The sequence below is a fragment of the Hyla sarda genome, unplaced genomic scaffold, assembly GCF_029499605.1.
Source record: "Hyla sarda isolate aHylSar1 unplaced genomic scaffold, aHylSar1.hap1 scaffold_1803, whole genome shotgun sequence".
Taxonomy (NCBI): Eukaryota; Metazoa; Chordata; class Amphibia; order Anura; family Hylidae; genus Hyla; species Hyla sarda.
Window position 1 is genome coordinate 1 of NW_026608449.1, and position 21117 is coordinate 21117.

Below are 21117 nucleotides of genomic sequence, written 5' to 3' on the forward strand. Positions count from 1 at the left end.
CCCAGATAGGGGACGTATCAGATATTAAACTGATAAGAACAGATACTACACTTGATCTTAGCCAAAAGGCCGAGAAGCGATAACCGTGAAAGGGGCGGGCCCAACAAGGTCCCCTTCATGGGCACTATCACTGCTTGCTGTCAGGGAGGCTGCCAGACAATTTTCCATGCACACTCTGGGCTGGGGGGCAGTCAACCACCAGTACACACAGCAGAACCTAAACCCATACCATTATTGCTAAGCAGCAAGACAGGGGCCCATTGCACTCCCACGGGGCCTTTTTAAATGCAATCCATAACCCGGATTTGCCAGGAACCCTTCTTACTCCTCCTACTTGCATGTGACACTGGGCTTAGGATCTGCATAGGAAACACACACACAAGCACACACCTACCTTTGTTGCCTGCAGATGCCTCCTTGGCTGTCCCCAAACGGTATCAAACCAACACCCACGGGAAGCTGTAAGCATAGAGGACATGCCTGCACCCCATTGGACTTACCTGTGTGGGTTAAATCCGGGTTATTTGACAACCTATGGCGGTGATGGTTCTGCTCAGGCAGAGCAGTGCTGATGCTCCTCATAAAGCTGTCGCTGCTGTGAAGGTTCTAGGTGACATCACAAATCCCTATGGTTACATACACAACAAAGCTGGGTTGTTGTTGTTTACACTCTGCAAGGCCTGTGGAAGTGAGTGACATCATAGCACTGTAGTTCTGAGGGTTCTAGATGGATGCAACAATCTCCTGTTGCTTCTATGAAGGCCATAATAGACGACATCACCAAACAGCTCCATAGTCACATACACAGCAAAGGAGAGATGTTGTTTACACCTAGTGATGTCAGTGGTATTGAGTGACATCACAGCACAGTGCTAAGGCTCCTGGGCCTGGACACAGCAGCGGCTGCAATATCTCAACGGAGAATACGTTTATATATATGTGTGTGTGTGCGCGTATATATATATATATATATATATATATATATATATATATATATATTTCTCCGCCGAAATCACTTTTAAACCCATTTCCACCTTTTTTTCCCTTCTCTTCCTCTTACTTTTTTTTCACGTTTTTTTACGTTTTTCTCCTTTTCGCCTCTTTTCTGGGCGTATTATTCTTCTTTTTCTTCTTTTTTTTCGTCTAATGCATACCCCATCAGTGCAGCAATGCTTATTCAATACCGCCAGCAGATGGAGACACTGGGGGATAATTTTCTAAGGATTTATACTGATTTTTCCTGTCTGAATTTGTCGCACAGAAAGTTGCAGGCCAAATATGTGTGACATTTCTGCGACTTTAGCTTCTAGAGCATTTTTACAACATTATACATAGGTGCTGAATACATAAAAAGCGACTGTTCAGCGACAGACAAGTCGCATCGGCTGAAAGTAGGCCAGAATGTCAGTCCATGTTGGAGCAGGTTTAGATACAGTCTAAAGTATAGATCTCAAAGTCTGTGCACAGAATTTAGCAAGGGCCTCGCACCTTCTGATGCATCAGGTAGGTGCACAATAGCATAGCCTAACCCTCTGTACTTTGGTCTATATTGATGCGGGACATAGACAGCCAGCTGATGACCAATCCATTAGTGCAATGGATGGCTGGAAGCATTTGTCTTTGCCTTTGCAATACCACAGAAGCAATGCATGGTCAATGTACAGCAATGACACACCTGTGTGAACAGCCAGGAGACCCCCCCCCCCCCCCCATGTTATGTTACATAGTTACATAGTTAGTACGGTCGAAAAAAGACATATGTCCATCAAGTTCAACCAGGGAATTAAGGGGTAGGGGTGTGGCGCGATATTGGGGAAGGGATGAGATTTTATATTTCTTCATAAGCATTAATCTTATTTTGTCAATTAGGAACATTCAGCACCCACCCGCTATCAAGGCAGCTGCCTATCATGTCATGCCCTACCTGCACAGGTGTGCTGGCTACTCAAATGATCCAATTAAGGAGGCCATTTAGTCAGCAGCAGCAGAAGTCCTGTGCCTGGACGCTCCAACAGGGGCCAGACACAAGCAGAAGCAGAAGCAGCAGAAGCAGCAGCAGCAGCACCACCTTTTGTTTTTTGGCTGCAGCAGCAAGGCCCACAGGGCTGGCTAGCTGGCTAGCCAGCAAGCAGGTAGCAATGAAAGTAGGAATCTTTCTTTTTAACCCTGTAAGGGGGTGGTGCACTGTACCCGAAGATACTGCCATATCGGGTCAATGCATAGGGCGACGGAAGCAAGCTTCGAAATCGGCCCCCGTTCTCAAAAATCCATTTAATATATGGTCCCCAGATAGGGGACGTATCAGATATTAAACTGATAAGAACAGATACTACACTTGATCTTAGCCAAAAGGCCGAGAAGCGATAACCGTGAAAGGGGCGGGCCCAACAAGGTCCCCTTCATGGGCACTATCACTGCTTGCTGTCAGGGAGGCTGCCAGACAATTTTCCATGCACACTCTGGGCTGGGGGGCAGTCAACCACCAGTACACACAGCAGAACCTAAACCCATACCATTATTGCTAAGCAGCAAGACAGGGGCCCATTGCACTCCCACGGGGCCTTTTTAAATGCAATCCATAACCCGGATTTGCCAGGAACCCTTCTTACTCCTCCTACTTGCATGTGACACTGGGCTTAGGATCTGCATAGGAAACACACACACAAGCACACACCTACCTTTGTTGCCTGCAGATGCCTCCTTGGCTGTCCCCAAACGGTATCAAACCAACACCCACGGGAAGCTGTAAGCATAGAGGACATGCCTGCACCCCATTGGACTTACCTGTGTGGGTTAAATCCGGGTTATTTGACAACCTATGGCGGTGATGGTTCTGCTCAGGCAGAGCAGTGCTGATGCTCCTCATAAAGCTGTCGCTGCTGTGAAGGTTCTAGGTGACATCACAAATCCCTATGGTTACATACACAACAAAGCTGGGTTGTTGTTGTTTACACTCTGCAAGGCCTGTGGAAGTGAGTGACATCATAGCACTGTAGTTCTGAGGGTTCTAGATGGATGCAACAATCTCCTGTTGCTTCTATGAAGGCCATAATAGACGACATCACCAAACAGCTCCATAGTCACATACACAGCAAAGGAGAGATGTTGTTTACACCTAGTGATGTCAGTGGTATTGAGTGACATCACAGCACAGTGCTAAGGCTCCTGGGCCTGGACACAGCAGCGGCTGCAATATCTCAACGGAGAATACGTTTATATATATGTGTGTGTGTGCGCGTATATATATATATATATATATATATATATATATATATATATATTTCTCCGCCGAAATCACTTTTAAACCCATTTCCACCTTTTTTTCCCTTCTCTTCCTCTTACTTTTTTTTCACGTTTTTTTACGTTTTTCTCCTTTTCGCCTCTTTTCTGGGCGTATTATTCTTCTTTTTCTTCTTTTTTTTCGTCTAATGCATACCCCATCAGTGCAGCAATGCTTATTCAATACCGCCAGCAGATGGAGACACTGGGGGATAATTTTCTAAGGATTTATACTGATTTTTCCTGTCTGAATTTGTCGCACAGAAAGTTGCAGGCCAAATATGTGTGACATTTCTGCGACTTTAGCTTCTAGAGCATTTTTACAACATTATACATAGGTGCTGAATACATAAAAAGCGACTGTTCAGCGACAGACAAGTCGCATCGGCTGAAAGTAGGCCAGAATGTCAGTCCATGTTGGAGCAGGTTTAGATACAGTCTAAAGTATAGATCTCAAAGTCTGTGCACAGAATTTAGCAAGGGCCTCGCACCTTCTGATGCATCAGGTAGGTGCACAATAGCATAGCCTAACCCTCTGTACTTTGGTCTATATTGATGCGGGACATAGACAGCCAGCTGATGACCAATCCATTAGTGCAATGGATGGCTGGAAGCATTTGTCTTTGCCTTTGCAATACCACAGAAGCAATGCATGGTCAATGTACAGCAATGACACACCTGTGTGAACAGCCAGGAGACCCCCCCCCCCCCCCCCCATGTTATGTTACATAGTTACATAGTTAGTACGGTCGAAAAAAGACATATGTCCATCAAGTTCAACCAGGGAATTAAGGGGTAGGGGTGTGGCGCGATATTGGGGAAGGGATGAGATTTTATATTTCTTCATAAGCATTAATCTTATTTTGTCAATTAGGAACATTCAGCACCCACCCGCTATCAAGGCAGCTGCCTATCATGTCATGCCCTACCTGCACAGGTGTGCTGGCTACTCAAATGATCCAATTAAGGAGGCCATTTAGTCAGCAGCAGCAGAAGTCCTGTGCCTGGACGCTCCAACAGGGGCCAGACACAAGCAGAAGCAGAAGCAGCAGAAGCAGCAGCAGCAGCACCACCTTTTGTTTTTTGGCTGCAGCAGCAAGGCCCACAGGGCTGGCTAGCTGGCTAGCCAGCAAGCAGGTAGCAATGAAAGTAGGAATCTTTCTTTTTAACCCTGTAAGGGGGTGGTGCACTGTACCTGAAGATACTGCCATATCGGGTCAATGCATAGGGCGACGGAAGCAAGCTTCGAAATCGGCCCCCGTTCTCAAAAATCCATTTAATATATGGTCCCCAGATAGGGGACGTATCAGATATTAAACTGATAAGAACAGATACTACACTTGATCTTAGCCAAAAGGCCGAGAAGCGATAACCGTGAAAGGGGCGGGCCCAACAAGGTCCCCTTCATGGGCACTATCACTGCTTGCTGTCAGGGAGGCTGCCAGACAATTTTCCATGCACACTCTGGGCTGGGGGGCAGTCAACCACCAGTACACACAGCAGAACCTAAACCCATACCATTATTGCTAAGCAGCAAGACAGGGGCCCATTGCACTCCCACGGGGCCTTTTTAAATGCAATCCATAACCCGGATTTGCCAGGAACCCTTCTTACTCCTCCTACTTGCATGTGACACTGGGCTTAGGATCTGCATAGGAAACACACACACAAGCACACACCTACCTTTGTTGCCTGCAGATGCCTCCTTGGCTGTCCCCAAACGGTATCAAACCAACACCCACGGGAAGCTGTAAGCATAGAGGACATGCCTGCACCCCATTGGACTTACCTGTGTGGGTTAAATCCGGGTTATTTGACAACCTATGGCGGTGATGGTTCTGCTCAGGCAGAGCAGTGCTGATGCTCCTCATAAAGCTGTCGCTGCTGTGAAGGTTCTAGGTGACATCACAAATCCCTATGGTTACATACACAACAAAGCTGGGTTGTTGTTGTTTACACTCTGCAAGGCCTGTGGAAGTGAGTGACATCATAGCACTGTAGTTCTGAGGGTTCTAGATGGATGCAACAATCTCCTGTTGCTTCTATGAAGGCCATAATAGACGACATCACCAAACAGCTCCATAGTCACATACACAGCAAAGGAGAGATGTTGTTTACACCTAGTGATGTCAGTGGTATTGAGTGACATCACAGCACAGTGCTAAGGCTCCTGGGCCTGGACACAGCAGCGGCTGCAATATCTCAACGGAGAATACGTTTATATATATGTGTGTGTGTGCGCGTATATATATATATATATATATATATATATATATATATATATATATATATATATTTCTCCGCCGAAATCACTTTTAAACCCATTTCCACCTTTTTTTCCCTTCTCTTCCTCTTACTTTTTTTTCACGTTTTTTTACGTTTTTCTCCTTTTCGCCTCTTTTCTGGGCGTATTATTCTTCTTTTTCTTCTTTTTTTTCGTCTAATGCATACCCCATCAGTGCAGCAATGCTTATTCAATACCGCCAGCAGATGGAGACACTGGGGGATAATTTTCTAAGGATTTATACTGATTTTTCCTGTCTGAATTTGTCGCACAGAAAGTTGCAGGCCAAATATGTGTGACATTTCTGCGACTTTAGCTTCTAGAGCATTTTTACAACATTATACATAGGTGCTGAATACATAAAAAGCGACTGTTCAGCGACAGACAAGTCGCATCGGCTGAAAGTAGGCCAGAATGTCAGTCCATGTTGGAGCAGGTTTAGATACAGTCTAAAGTATAGATCTCAAAGTCTGTGCACAGAATTTAGCAAGGGCCTCGCACCTTCTGATGCATCAGGTAGGTGCACAATAGCATAGCCTAACCCTCTGTACTTTGGTCTATATTGATGCGGGACATAGACAGCCAGCTGATGACCAATCCATTAGTGCAATGGATGGCTGGAAGCATTTGTCTTTGCCTTTGCAATACCACAGAAGCAATGCATGGTCAATGTACAGCAATGACACACCTGTGTGAACAGCCAGGAGACCCCCCCCCCCCCATGTTATGTTACATAGTTACATAGTTAGTACGGTCGAAAAAAGACATATGTCCATCAAGTTCAACCAGGGAATTAAGGGGTAGGGGTGTGGCGCGATATTGGGGAAGGGATGAGATTTTATATTTCTTCATAAGCATTAATCTTATTTTGTCAATTAGGAACATTCAGCACCCACCCGCTATCAAGGCAGCTGCCTATCATGTCATGCCCTACCTGCACAGGTGTGCTGGCTACTCAAATGATCCAATTAAGGAGGCCATTTAGTCAGCAGCAGCAGAAGTCCTGTGCCTGGACGCTCCAACAGGGGCCAGACACAAGCAGAAGCAGAAGCAGCAGAAGCAGCAGCAGCAGCACCACCTTTTGTTTTTTGGCTGCAGCAGCAAGGCCCACAGGGCTGGCTAGCTGGCTAGCCAGCAAGCAGGTAGCAATGAAAGTAGGAATCTTTCTTTTTAACCCTGTAAGGGGGTGGTGCACTGTACCCGAAGATACTGCCATATCGGGTCAATGCATAGGGCGACGGAAGCAAGCTTCGAAATCGGCCCCCGTTCTCAAAAATCCATTTAATATATGGTCCCCAGATAGGGGACGTATCAGATATTAAACTGATAAGAACAGATACTACACTTGATCTTAGCCAAAAGGCCGAGAAGCGATAACCGTGAAAGGGGCGGGCCCAACAAGGTCCCCTTCATGGGCACTATCACTGCTTGCTGTCAGGGAGGCTGCCAGACAATTTTCCATGCACACTCTGGGCTGGGGGGCAGTCAACCACCAGTACACACAGCAGAACCTAAACCCATACCATTATTGCTAAGCAGCAAGACAGGGGCCCATTGCACTCCCACGGGGCCTTTTTAAATGCAATCCATAACCCGGATTTGCCAGGAACCCTTCTTACTCCTCCTACTTGCATGTGACACTGGGCTTAGGATCTGCATAGGAAACACACACACAAGCACACACCTACCTTTGTTGCCTGCAGATGCCTCCTTGGCTGTCCCCAAACGGTATCAAACCAACACCCACGGGAAGCTGTAAGCATAGAGGACATGCCTGCACCCCATTGGACTTACCTGTGTCGGTTAAATCCGGGTTATTTGACAACCTATGGCGGTGATGGTTCTGCTCAGGCAGAGCAGTGCTGATGCTCCTCATAAAGCTGTCGCTGCTGTGAAGGTTCTAGGTGACATCACAAATCCCTATGGTTACATACACAACAAAGCTGGGTTGTTGTTGTTTACACTCTGCAAGGCCTGTGGAAGTGAGTGACATCATAGCACTGTAGTTCTGAGGGTTCTAGATGGATGCAACAATCTCCTGTTGCTTCTATGAAGGCCATAATAGACGACATCACCAAACAGCTCCATAGTCACATACACAGCAAAGGAGAGATGTTGTTTACACCTAGTGATGTCAGTGGTATTGAGTGACATCACAGCACAGTGCTAAGGCTCCTGGGCCTGGACACAGCAGCGGCTGCAATATCTCAACGGAGAATACGTTTATATATATGTGTGTGTGTGCGCGTATATATATATATATATATATATATATATATATATATATATATATATATATTTCTCCGCCGAAATCACTTTTAAACCCATTTCCACCTTTTTTCCCTTCTCTTCCTCTTACTTTTTTTTCAAGTTTTTTTACGTTTTTCTCCTTTTCGCCTCTTTTCTGGGCGTATTATTCTTCTTTTTCTTCTTTTTTTTCGTCTAATGCATACCCCATCAGTGCAGCAATGCTTATTCAATACCGCCAGCAGATGGAGACACTGGGGGATAATTTTCTAAGGATTTATACTGATTTTTCCTGTCTGAATTTGTCGCACAGAAAGTTGCAGGCCAAATATGTGTGACATTTCTGCGACTTTAGCTTCTAGAGCATTTTTACAACATTATACATAGGTGCTGAATACATAAAAAGCGACTGTTCAGCGACAGACAAGTCGCATCGGCTGAAAGTAGGCCAGAATGTCAGTCCATGTTGGAGCAGGTTTAGATACAGTCTAAAGTATAGATCTCAAAGTCTGTGCACAGAATTTAGCAAGGGCCTCGCACCTTCTGATGCATCAGGTAGGTGCACAATAGCATAGCCTAACCCTCTGTACTTTGGTCTATATTGATGCGGGACATAGACAGCCAGCTGATGACCAATCCATTAGTGCAATGGATGGCTGGAAGCATTTGTCTTTGCCTTTGCAATACCACAGAAGCAATGCATGGTCAATGTACAGCAATGACACACCTGTGTGAACAGCCAGGAGACCCCCCCCCCCCCCCCATGTTATGTTACAAAGTTACATAGTTAGTACGGTCGAAAAAAGACATATGTCCATCAAGTTCAACCAGGGAATTAAGGGGTAGGGGTGTGGCGCGATATTGGGGAAGGGATGAGATTTTATATTTCTTCATAAGCATTAATCTTATTTTGTCAATTAGGAACATTCAGCACCCACCCGCTATCAAGGCAGCTGCCTATCATGTCATGCCCTACCTGCACAGGTGTGCTGGCTACTCAAATGATCCAATTAAGGAGGCCATTTAGTCAGCAGCAGCAGAAGTCCTGTGCCTGGACGCTCCAACAGGGGCCAGACACAAGCAGAAGCAGAAGCAGCAGAAGCAGCAGCAGCAGCACCACCTTTTGTTTTTTGGCTGCAGCAGCAAGGCCCACAGGGCTGGCTAGCTGGCTAGCCAGCAAGCAGGTAGCAATGAAAGTAGGAATCTTTCTTTTTAACCCTGTAAGGGGGTGGTGCACTGTACCCGAAGATACTGCCATATCGGGTCAATGCATAGGGCGACGGAAGCAAGCTTCGAAATCGGCCCCCGTTCTCAAAAATCCATTTAATATATGGTCCCCAGATAGGGGACGTATCAGATATTAAACTGATAAGAACAGATACTACACTTGATCTTAGCCAAAAGGCCGAGAAGCGATAACCGTGAAAGGGGCGGGCCCAACAAGGTCCCCTTCATGGGCACTATCACTGCTTGCTGTCAGGGAGGCTGCCAGACAATTTTCCATGCACACTCTGGGCTGGGGGGCAGTCAACCACCAGTACACACAGCAGAACCTAAACCCATACCATTATTGCTAAGCAGCAAGACAGGGGCCCATTGCACTCCCACGGGGCCTTTTTAAATGCAATCCATAACCCGGATTTGCCAGGAACCCTTCTTACTCCTCCTACTTGCATGTGACACTGGGCTTAGGATCTGCATAGGAAACACACACACAAGCACACACCTACCTTTGTTGCCTGCAGATGCCTCCTTGGCTGTCCCCAAACGGTATCAAACCAACACCCACGGGAAGCTGTAAGCATAGAGGACATGCCTGCACCCCATTGGACTTACCTGTGTGGGTTAAATCCGGGTTATTTGACAACCTATGGCGGTGATGGTTCTGCTCAGGCAGAGCAGTGCTGATGCTCCTCATAAAGCTGTCGCTGCTGTGAAGGTTCTAGGTGACATCACAAATCCCTATGGTTACATACACAACAAAGCTGGGTTGTTGTTGTTTACACTCTGCAAGGCCTGTGGAAGTGAGTGACATCATAGCACTGTAGTTCTGAGGGTTCTAGATGGATGCAACAATCTCCTGTTGCTTCTATGAAGGCCATAATAGACGACATCACCAAACAGCTCCATAGTCACATACACAGCAAAGGAGAGATGTTGTTTACACCTAGTGATGTCAGTGGTATTGAGTGACATCACAGCACAGTGCTAAGGCTCCTGGGCCTGGACACAGCAGCGGCTGCAATATCTCAACGGAGAATACGTTTATATATATGTGTGTGTGTGCGCGTATATATATATATATATATATATATATATATATATATATATATATATATATATATATTTCTCCGCCGAAATCACTTTTAAACCCATTTCCACCTTTTTTTCCCTTCTCTTCCTCTTACTTTTTTTTCACGTTTTTTTACGTTTTTCTCCTTTTCGCCTCTTTTCTGGGCGTATTATTCTTCTTTTTCTTCTTTTTTTTCGTCTAATGCATACCCCATCAGTGCAGCAATGCTTATTCAATACCGCCAGCAGATGGAGACACTGGGGGATAATTTTCTAAGGATTTATACTGATTTTTCCTGTCTGAATTTGTCGCACAGAAAGTTGCAGGCCAAATATGTGTGACATTTCTGCGACTTTAGCTTCTAGAGCATTTTTACAACATTATACATAGGTGCTGAATACATAAAAAGCGACTGTTCAGCGACAGACAAGTCGCATCGGCTGAAAGTAGGCCAGAATGTCAGTCCATGTTGGAGCAGGTTTAGATACAGTCTAAAGTATAGATCTCAAAGTCTGTGCACAGAATTTAGCAAGGGCCTCGCACCTTCTGATGCATCAGGTAGGTGCACAATAGCATAGCCTAACCCTCTGTACTTTGGTCTATATTGATGCGGGACATAGACAGCCAGCTGATGACCAATCCATTAGTGCAATGGATGGCTGGAAGCATTTGTCTTTGCCTTTGCAATACCACAGAAGCAATGCATGGTCAATGTACAGCAATGACACACCTGTGTGAACAGCCAGGAGACCCCCCCCCCCCCCCCCATGTTATGTTACATAGTTACATAGTTAGTACGGTCGAAAAAAGACATATGTCCATCAAGTTCAACCAGGGAATTAAGGGGTAGGGGTGTGGCGCGATATTGGGGAAGGGATGAGATTTTATATTTCTTCATAAGCATTAATATTATTTTGTCAATTAGGAACATTCAGCACCCACCCGCTATCAAGGCAGCTGCCTATCATGTCATGCCCTACCTGCACAGGTGTGCTGGCTACTCAAATGATCCAATTAAGGAGGCCATTTAGTCAGCAGCAGCAGAAGTCCTGTGCCTGGACGCTCCAACAGGGGCCAGACACAAGCAGAAGCAGAAGCAGCAGAAGCAGCAGCAGCAGCACCACCTTTTGTTTTTTGGCTGCAGCAGCAAGGCCCACAGGGCTGGCTAGCTGGCTAGCCAGCAAGCAGGTAGCAATGAAAGTAGGAATCTTTCTTTTTAACCCTGTAAGGGGGTGGTGCACTGTACCCGAAGATACTGCCATATCGGGTCAATGCATAGGGCGACGGAAGCAAGCTTCGAAATCGGCCCCCGTTCTCAAAAATCCATTTAATATATGGTCCCCAGATAGGGGACGTATCAGATATTAAACTGATAAGAACAGATACTACACTTGATCTTAGCCAAAAGGCCGAGAAGCGATAACCGTGAAAGGGGCGGGCCCAACAAGGTCCCCTTCATGGGCACTATCACTGCTTGCTGTCAGGGAGGCTGCCAGACAATTTTCCATGCACACTCTGGGCTGGGGGGCAGTCAACCACCAGTACACACAGCAGAACCTAAACCCATACCATTATTGCTAAGCAGCAAGACAGGGGGCCCATTGCACTCCCACGGGGCCTTTTTAAATGCAATCCATAACCCGGATTTGCCAGGAACCCTTCTTACTCCTCCTACTTGCATGTGACACTGGGCTTAGGATCTGCATAGGAAACACACACACAAGCACACACCTACCTTTGTTGCCTGCAGATGCCTCCTTGGCTGTCCCCAAACGGTATCAAACCAACACCCACGGGAAGCTGTAAGCATAGAGGACATGCCTGCACCCCATTGGACTTACCTGTGTGGGTTAAATCCGGGTTATTTGACAACCTATGGCGGTGATGGTTCTGCTCAGGCAGAGCAGTGCTGATGCTCCTCATAAAGCTGTCGCTGCTGTGAAGGTTCTAGGTGACATCACAAATCCCTATGGTTACATACACAACAAAGCTGGGTTGTTGTTGTTTACACTCTGCAAGGCCTGTGGAAGTGAGTGACATCATAGCACTGTAGTTCTGAGGGTTCTAGATGGATGCAACAATCTCCTGTTGCTTCTATGAAGGCCATAATAGACGACATCACCAAACAGCTCCATAGTCACATACACAGCAAAGGAGAGATGTTGTTTACACCTAGTGATGTCAGTGGTATTGAGTGACATCACAGCACAGTGCTAAGGCTCCTGGGCCTGGACACAGCAGCGGCTGCAATATCTCAACGGAGAATACGTTTATATATATGTGTGTGTGTGCGCGTATATATATATATATATATATATATATATATATATATATATATATTTCTCCGCCGAAATCACTTTTAAACCCATTTCCACCTTTTTTTCCCTTCTCTTCCTCTTACTTTTTTTTCACGTTTTTTTACGTTTTTCTCCTTTTCGCCTCTTTTCTGGGCGTATTATTCTTCTTTTTCTTCTTTTTTTTCGTCTAATGCATACCCCATCAGTGCAGCAATGCTTATTCAATACCGCCAGCAGATGGAGACACTGGGGGATAATTTTCTAAGGATTTATACTGATTTTTCCTGTCTGAATTTGTCGCACAGAAAGTTGCAGGCCAAATATGTGTGACATTTCTGCGACTTTAGCTTCTAGAGCATTTTTACAACATTATACATAGGTGCTGAATACATAAAAAGCGACTGTTCAGCGACAGACAAGTCGCATCGGCTGAAAGTAGGCCAGAATGTCAGTCCATGTTGGAGCAGGTTTAGATACAGTCTAAAGTATAGATCTCAAAGTCTGTGCACAGAATTTAGCAAGGGCCTCGCACCTTCTGATGCATCAGGTAGGTGCACAATAGCATAGCCTAACCCTCTGTACTTTGGTCTATATTGATGCGGGACATAGACAGCCAGCTGATGACCAATCCATTAGTGCAATGGATGGCTGGAAGCATTTGTCTTTGCCTTTGCAATACCACAGAAGCAATGCATGGTCAATGTACAGCAATGACACACCTGTGTGAACAGCCAGGAGACCCCCCCCCCCCCCCCATGTTATGTTACATAGTTACATAGTTAGTACGGTCGAAAAAAGACATATGTCCATCAAGTTCAACCAGGGAATTAAGGGGTAGGGGTGTGGCGCGATATTGGGGAAGGGATGAGATTTTATATTTCTTCATAAGCATTAATCTTATTTTGTCAATTAGGAACATTCAGCACCCACCCGCTATCAAGGCAGCTGCCTATCATGTCATGCCCTACCTGCACAGGTGTGCTGGCTACTCAAATGATCCAATTAAGGAGGCCATTTAGTCAGCAGCAGCAGAAGTCCTGTGCCTGGACGCTCCAACAGGGGCCAGACACAAGCAGAAGCAGAAGCAGCAGAAGCAGCAGCAGCAGCACCACCTTTTGTTTTTTGGCTGCAGCAGCAAGGCCCACAGGGCTGGCTAGCTGGCTAGCCAGCAAGCAGGTAGCAATGAAAGTAGGAATCTTTCTTTTTAACCCTGTAAGGGGGTGGTGCACTGTACCCGAAGATACTGCCATATCGGGTCAATGCATAGGGCGACGGAAGCAAGCTTCGAAATCGGCCCCCGTTCTCAAAAATCCATTTAATATATGGTCCCCAGATAGGGGACGTATCAGATATTAAACTGATAAGAACAGATACTACACTTGATCTTAGCCAAAAGGCCGAGAAGCGATAACCGTGAAAGGGGCGGGCCCAACAAGGTCCCCTTCATGGGCACTATCACTGCTTGCTGTCAGGGAGGCTGCCAGACAATTTTCCATGCACACTCTGGGCTGGGGGGCAGTCAACCACCAGTACACACAGCAGAACCTAAACCCATACCATTATTGCTAAGCAGCAAGACAGGGGCCCATTGCACTCCCACGGGGCCTTTTTAAATGCAATCCATAACCCGGATTTGCCAGGAACCCTTCTTACTCCTCCTACTTGCATGTGACACTGGGCTTAGGATCTGCATAGGAAACACACACACAAGCACACACCTACCTTTGTTGCCTGCAGATGCCTCCTTGGCTGTCCCCAAACGGTATCAAACCAACACCCACGGGAAGCTGTAAGCATAGAGGACATGCCTGCACCCCATTGGACTTACCTGTGTGGGTTAAATCCGGGTTATTTGACAACCTATGGCGGTGATGGTTCTGCTCAGGCAGAGCAGTGCTGATGCTCCTCATAAAGCTGTCGCTGCTGTGAAGGTTCTAGGTGACATCACAAATCCCTATGGTTACATACACAACAAAGCTGGGTTGTTGTTGTTTACACTCTGCAAGGCCTGTGGAAGTGAGTGACATCATAGCACTGTAGTTCTGAGGGTTCTAGATGGATGCAACAATCTCCTGTTGCTTCTATGAAGGCCATAATAGACGACATCACCAAACAGCTCCATAGTCACATACACAGCAAAGGAGAGATGTTGTTTACACCTAGTGATGTCAGTGGTATTGAGTGACATCACAGCACAGTGCTAAGGCTCCTGGGCCTGGACACAGCAGCGGCTGCAATATCTCAACGGAGAATACGTTTATATATATGTGTGTGTGTGCGCGTATATATATATATATATATATATATATATATATATATATTTCTCCGCCGAAATCACTTTTAAACCCATTTCCACCTTTTTTTCCCTTCTCTTCCTCTTACTTTTTTTTCACGTTTTTTTACGTTTTTCTCCTTTTCGCCTCTTTTCTGGGCGTATTATTCTTCTTTTTCTTCTTTTTTTTCGTCTAATGCATACCCCATCAGTGCAGCAATGCTTATTCAATACCGCCAGCAGATGGAGACACTGGGGGATAATTTTCTAAGGATTTATACTGATTTTTCCTGTCTGAATTTGTCGCACAGAAAGTTGCAGGCCAAATATGTGTGACATTTCTGCGACTTTAGCTTCTAGAGCATTTTTACAACATTATACATAGGTGCTGAATACATAAAAAGCGACTGTTCAGCGACAGACAAGTCGCATCGGCTGAAAGTAGGCCAGAATGTCAGTCCATGTTGGAGCAGGTTTAGATACAGTCTAAAGTATAGATCTCAAAGTCTGTGCACAGAATTTAGCAAGGGCCTCGCACCTTCTGATGCATCAGGTAGGTGCACAATAGCATAGCCTAACCCTCTGTACTTTGGTCTATATTGATGCGGGACATAGACAGCCAGCTGATGACCAATCCATTAGTGCAATGGATGGCTGGAAGCATTTGTCTTTGCCTTTGCAATACCACAGAAGCAATGCATGGTCAATGTACAGCAATGACACACCTGTGTGAACAGCCAGGAGACCCCCCCCCCCCCCCATGTTATGTTACATAGTTACATAGTTAGTACGGTCGAAAAAAGACATATGTCCATCAAGTTCAACCAGGGAATTAAGGGGTAGGGGTGTGGCGCGATATTGGGGAAGGGATGAGATTTTATATTTCTTCATAAGCATTAATCTTATTTTGTCAATTAGGAACATTCAGCACCCACCCGCTATCAAGGCAGCTGCCTATCATGTCATGCCCTACCTGCACAGGTGTGCTGGCTACTCAAATGATCCAATTAAGGAGGCCATTTAGTCAGCAGCAGCAGAAGTCCTGTGCCTGGACGCTCCAACAGGGGCCAGACACAAGCAGAAGCAGAAGCAGCAGAAGCAGCAGCAGCAGCACCACCTTTTGTTTTTTGGCTGCAGCAGCAAGGCCCACAGGGCTGGCTAGCTGGCTAGCCAGCAAGCAGGTAGCAATGAAAGTAGGAATCTTTCTTTTTAACCCTGTAAGGGGGTGGTGCACTGTACCCGAAGATACTGCCATATCGGGTCAATGCATAGGGCGACGGAAGCAAGCTTCGAAATCGGCCCCCGTTCTCAAAAATCCATTTAATATATGGTCCCCAGATAGGGGACGTATCAGATATTAAACTGATAAGAACAGATTTTTTTTTTTTTTTTTTTTTTTTTTTTCTTTTTTTTTCTTTTTTTTTTCCTCAGTTACAGACTATTGTTTGAACGATCATCAGGTCTCCTACCAGGACTCGTCACTTAAAACAATGTCTGAAAAAACATCATGCGGAAAGACAAAAAAAAAGGGAACCGAGGGTCAAGAACTTAAAACCAAAAGGTAAAAGCTGAAGGAAAACAAAAACATTTAAAAAACAAAACATAAACTGGTCAGACTTACAGTTTCCACCATTGGGTATATTTCCAGATCTTTTCAGCATTGTCTTCTCCCATTCTCTTCTTATCTAATAAATATGCAATAAAAAGTCTTCCGAGCAACAACCTCCTACATTCACTTGGAGAAATGGAAACATTTTTAAAAACAAGCAAATTCCTGGAGTCCCATAAAACTTCTTTAAAAACAGAAAAAATTATCCAAGTAACACGTGCATCATTCTTCATGTTAAAGTCCTGACCGATAAAAATTTTCTCAAAAGTAAAATCATTAAAACCCATAAGTGCAATAAAAAATCTTGTTAAAAGCCTAAAAACTTCCTTGGCATAAAAACAGTCCCACCACAAATGTACAATATCTTCTTTACCTCCACAACCCTCTCTTGGACACTGTTCACTCACTCTTATTCCTCTTCCTCTTAAAAACACTCGAGTTGGGAGGCAACCATGGTAAGACATCCATACCACATCTTTTTGTCTATTTGATAAACCAAAGGAATTAAAAAGGCTCCAAATCTTAACTGACTGTGCAATATTACAGAATGGTACTTCATTAAATTTTTCACTCTTTCTCAACTCATATTCTATTTTCTTCTTTTCAGGTTTCCCCAAGGAGCTCAAATTAAACTGATCATTGAAAGACCGAAGAACCACATAAAAGGTAGGTATAATCAGCGCCATTGGTTTCCTCAGATCCCTCTCACACCAGCCCCACTTAGAAAACAACCATCCTGCTAAATATTTACACATATCAGCTGTTTTACTATTGCACTGGATCATCTTGAAAATTAAAAGAAAATAGTGTAACTTTAAAAACAAATCAATATTTGGAAAGTCATATCCACCATTCTTTACAGTACTCATTACCTTCTCTCTTTTCATTTTTTCCATTTTGGATCCCCAAAAGAAAACAAAAAGTCTTCTTGTTGTCTTCCTCATCCAAAGCTTACCAGGTGGAAAAACCATCGCAGTATATAAAAGTAAAGGTAAAATCACAGTCTTAATAACAAGTACTTTCCCTTTAAGGGATAAACTCCTCAATTTCCAAAAATTCAATTTCTTTTCAATTTTACTGTCCAGCTTGTTGTAAGTCTCTGTCCCTTTAAGATTCTTTTCAAAAATGACCCCTAAAACTTCCACATTCTCCTTTATCTCTACTCCATCCACCAACACATCTTCGCATTTCCCAAAATTCACCAAATGACATTTGCCCCAGTTTACACACATTCCGGCCACACAGCAAAAAATTTGAATATGCAAATTCACTCTATTCAAATCTGCTTTTGAAGTACATGTAAACACAACATCATCCATGTAGCTTAAAACCTTAAGATCACTCCCACCACTGCCAGGTATAAAAACTCCTTTAACACATTTGTCTTTCTGAACATTCTTTAACAAGGCCTCTATTACACAGATGAAAAGGATTGGGGAGAGTGGGCAACCCTGCCGAACCCCTGATAAAATCTTAAAAGCAGGACCAACATGGCCATTCATTAAAACTTGTCCAGTAACACCATTATATAACCCTTTAATAACATGTAATAACTTCATTGGGATCCCCATATGTTTTAGGGCCGTAAACATAAATTTGTGTGCGACTTTATCATAGGCCTTCTCGAAATCCACTGACTCGACAAAAAGAGGCACCTTATTAAAATTACAATAATAAATAATATCCCTTAAAATCAATAAATTATCAGTAATTCTTCTCCCGGGTACAGCACATACTTGGTAATTATCTACCATATGGCCAATAATATTCCTAAGCCTGTTTGCAACAATTTTAGCAATAATTTTATAGTCACTGTTTAACAATGAAATTGGTCTCCAATTTTTTATATCACGTTCGTCACCTTTCTTATGTATTAGTGTGATAATTCCCTTCTTCATTGAATCAGCTAAAATCCCAAACTTAAAAACATATTGCACAACCCGAGTAAAAACATCTTTTAAAAGAGGCCAAAATACAACATAAAACTCAGCTGGAAGGCCGTCACTACCAGGGGTTTTACCTTTTGCCATTCCATTCAGCGCCATTCTAATTTCATTTTCACTAACATCTTCCACCAAAAAAACTTTCTCCTCATCTGGAATTTGATCCTCTAAAATGTTACAGTAGTCTTCCATTTCATTAATAGCAGCTTTACTTTCATTACTAAAAAGTGTTTCATAAAATTTACAAACCTCCTCCTCCATCTCCCTACCAACCACCTCACCACTTGAGGTTAAAACTGACTTAAAGACCCCCTTTGGCTTAAAACACTTTTTAAAAAAATATCGACTACATTGTTCATTCTCCTCCAAATGTTGCACCTTAGCCCTGTAAACAATATTCCTTCCTCTTTCCTTCAACCTTGTCTTCATCTCTTCCTTAATTTCACAAATTTCAGCATCCACCTCTAGACCAGCGTTCTTAAACTTAAAGAGAGTCTCCAACTGTGAAACTAAAGTCTCATCTCTCCGCCTCTTCTCCTGTGCTCTCTTAATGCAAACAGACTTAAAATAACCAGCAAAGTTCACTTTAGCCCAATCCCACCAGTCTAAAATATTTTTAAAACAGTCTTGTTTAGCAGCACAGGATAAAAATATATTTTTAAAACCTGCCATTACCTCCTCTTCTTCAAGTAAACTCACATTCAACTTCCAGAGTCCCCTACCAAAGGCAATGGACTCTGAGATGCTTATTTCAGCAGATAAAATTTTATGATCTGAGAAAATCGACATCATCTGATTACACCGGGCCACCTTCATCCCTTCAGACACAAAAATATAATCTATTCGGGATTTACAGTGACCACTATCCGATACATATGTATATCTATCATCAGTGTCAATCATCAGTCCAGCATCTATATAGTGTAAGTCTTGTACTAATTGATTTAAAGCATTAGAGGTAATGTCAGTTCGGACTTCAGCAGCACTCTCACGGTCATTAACAGTACGGATACAGTTAAAATCACCAGCCACTATAGTACTTTCCCGACCAGGGATAAAAAACTTCAAGGACTCTAAAAAAACCAACCGCTCTTTCTTCTCTGCTGGGGCATATACGTTAAAAACTCTAATCCTCTGGTCTAAAAACTCAAAGTTTAAAACCATGCAACGGCCTGGTATTAAAATCTGGCAATTTAAAACTTTGATATTGTTATTTTTGATTAAAAAACCAACTCCTTCATTTTTGTTATCCGTACTAGTTGACCAAAAAGATTGTCCCATCCTCCACTCATCAGCATAAGGTGCAGATTTAATTGCACACTCCTGTAAACATATTATATCAGCTCTCACATTCTCCAACACCTCAAAAATAGCAGCTCTTCTTACTTCTGATCCAATACTCCTGACATTAAGGGTTGTTAAGATAAGAGTCATAATAACTAAAATGAATAAAATCAAAACTTTAATATCCATCATAGTTAAAAATTACTGCTCTGACTCTCAACTTTCCTTAAAACATTTTCATAACAATCAGGCGACCCTGGATCAGAGTCCCTGTCCATTTCAACTCCTCTTCCAACCACTGGGTCCTCTTGATCCCCAGTCCAACTTCCTTTTTTACTTCTTTTACTTTCCACCCCCACCTCATCCTCCTCATCACTGCTGACAAATCTCTGAGCAGGTGTAAGGGACTTCTCAGATGACTGCACATTTTCTTGGAATTCCATTCCCTCCTCCTCCCCCACAACAGGGTCTGGACATTCCACATCACCACTCATGCTTCCACAAGGAAACACATCTCCATACACAGTTTCAATCTTCTTGACCTCCACCCCCTTTGCACATGTTACTTCACTTGTGGAGACCACTTTCTTATACTCCTGTTCAACCACCACACTTGTCTCCACAAAAGCCTCTTTAATCACATCCACCTGAGCAACAACATTTTTAACAATCGTACCACCTGCGCTCCTCCCGACTTCACATTCCCCCTCCACATTAGATTTTTCACCTCCATCCACACCTCCATCCACACCTGTGGCTTCTGAAAAAGACCTCCTTCCCATTCCCTGTTCATTGCTCTGTCCACCTTTACTTCCAGCCGCATCAGCATAACTCCTTCTCTTGTACCATAAGTGACATCCTCTTGCCAAATGGGAATTACTCCCACAAATATCACAAGTCTTTTCCTCAACGCAAAAACTTGTTTCATGCCCAGTCTTGCCACAGTTCCTACAAACAACACCCTTCACAGGACATGCGTCCTGCACGTGGCCATATGCTTGACATTTGCGGCAAAACTGAAGCTGCCCCTCATAAAAACAAAAACCACGCTCTCCTCCAATGGAAAAAACTTGAGGAATACTCTTAATTCCCTCCTCCATAGACTCATCCTTCTTGAACTTCACAACATATTTCCTTTTACAGTTAAAAAAACCATGTCTGTTCTTTAGTTTTCCAAAAAACTTCACTTCTTCACAATAACGATAAAGAAAATTTGTTACCATTGAGTCTGTAACTTTGGGATTGTACATATGTACGATGACCACTTTCTCTGTACTCAGAAACAAAGGCTCTACTTTAACTTTCCTCATAATATCCGGCTCATTCTTTCTCTTCATTCCTTCCAGGTCCTTGTAGACCCTCTGACAAATCTCGGAATTAACAAATGTAACATCATAAATACCCTGTCTAGGGAAATCTTGCATTGCAAATACATCTGTTACCTTTAGGTACTGGAGCCTGCGTAGAATCTCCAGCACAATCTGGTCCAGGCCAACCGTTCCCCGATGTTCCGTTGGGACGAAAATCCTGACCGTGTCTTCCATTCCGCGAATCCTCTCTCCTCCACTCATTTTTGCAGGCGATGAAACCCACTATCGCAACTCCGAAA

General features: G+C 44.0%; 6 non-coding genes and 2 pseudogenes across 6 annotated transcripts; all 8 read right to left on the bottom strand.

Moving 5' to 3' along the window:
• LOC130314105 (U2 spliceosomal RNA) lies at positions 1 to 81 on the bottom strand (annotated as a pseudogene; the record flags this gene model as incomplete).
• Positions 82 to 2174: 2093 nt separating this feature from the next.
• On the bottom strand, positions 2175 to 2365 carry LOC130314084 (U2 spliceosomal RNA). The gene has a single exon (XR_008861839.1). It is a non-coding gene; the product is annotated as a U2 spliceosomal RNA (small nuclear RNA).
• A 2093-nt stretch (positions 2366 to 4458) lies between these two features.
• LOC130314098 (U2 spliceosomal RNA) lies at positions 4459 to 4649 on the bottom strand. The gene has a single exon (XR_008861852.1). It is a non-coding gene; the product is annotated as a U2 spliceosomal RNA (small nuclear RNA).
• Positions 4650 to 6747: 2098 nt separating this feature from the next.
• On the bottom strand, positions 6748 to 6938 carry LOC130314096 (U2 spliceosomal RNA). Its single transcript, XR_008861850.1, has one exon. It is a non-coding gene; the product is annotated as a U2 spliceosomal RNA (small nuclear RNA).
• A 2098-nt stretch (positions 6939 to 9036) lies between these two features.
• On the bottom strand, positions 9037 to 9227 carry LOC130314108 (U2 spliceosomal RNA). The gene has a single exon (XR_008861857.1). It is a non-coding gene; the product is annotated as a U2 spliceosomal RNA (small nuclear RNA).
• Positions 9228 to 11333: 2106 nt separating this feature from the next.
• Positions 11334 to 11524, bottom strand: LOC130314112 (U2 spliceosomal RNA). Its single transcript, XR_008861858.1, has one exon. It is a non-coding gene; the product is annotated as a U2 spliceosomal RNA (small nuclear RNA).
• Positions 11525 to 13618: 2094 nt separating this feature from the next.
• Positions 13619 to 13809, bottom strand: LOC130314113 (U2 spliceosomal RNA). Its single transcript, XR_008861859.1, has one exon. It is a non-coding gene; the product is annotated as a U2 spliceosomal RNA (small nuclear RNA).
• Positions 13810 to 15895: 2086 nt separating this feature from the next.
• Positions 15896 to 16066, bottom strand: LOC130314107 (U2 spliceosomal RNA; annotated as a pseudogene).
• Positions 16067 to 21117: the final 5051 nt, after the last annotated feature.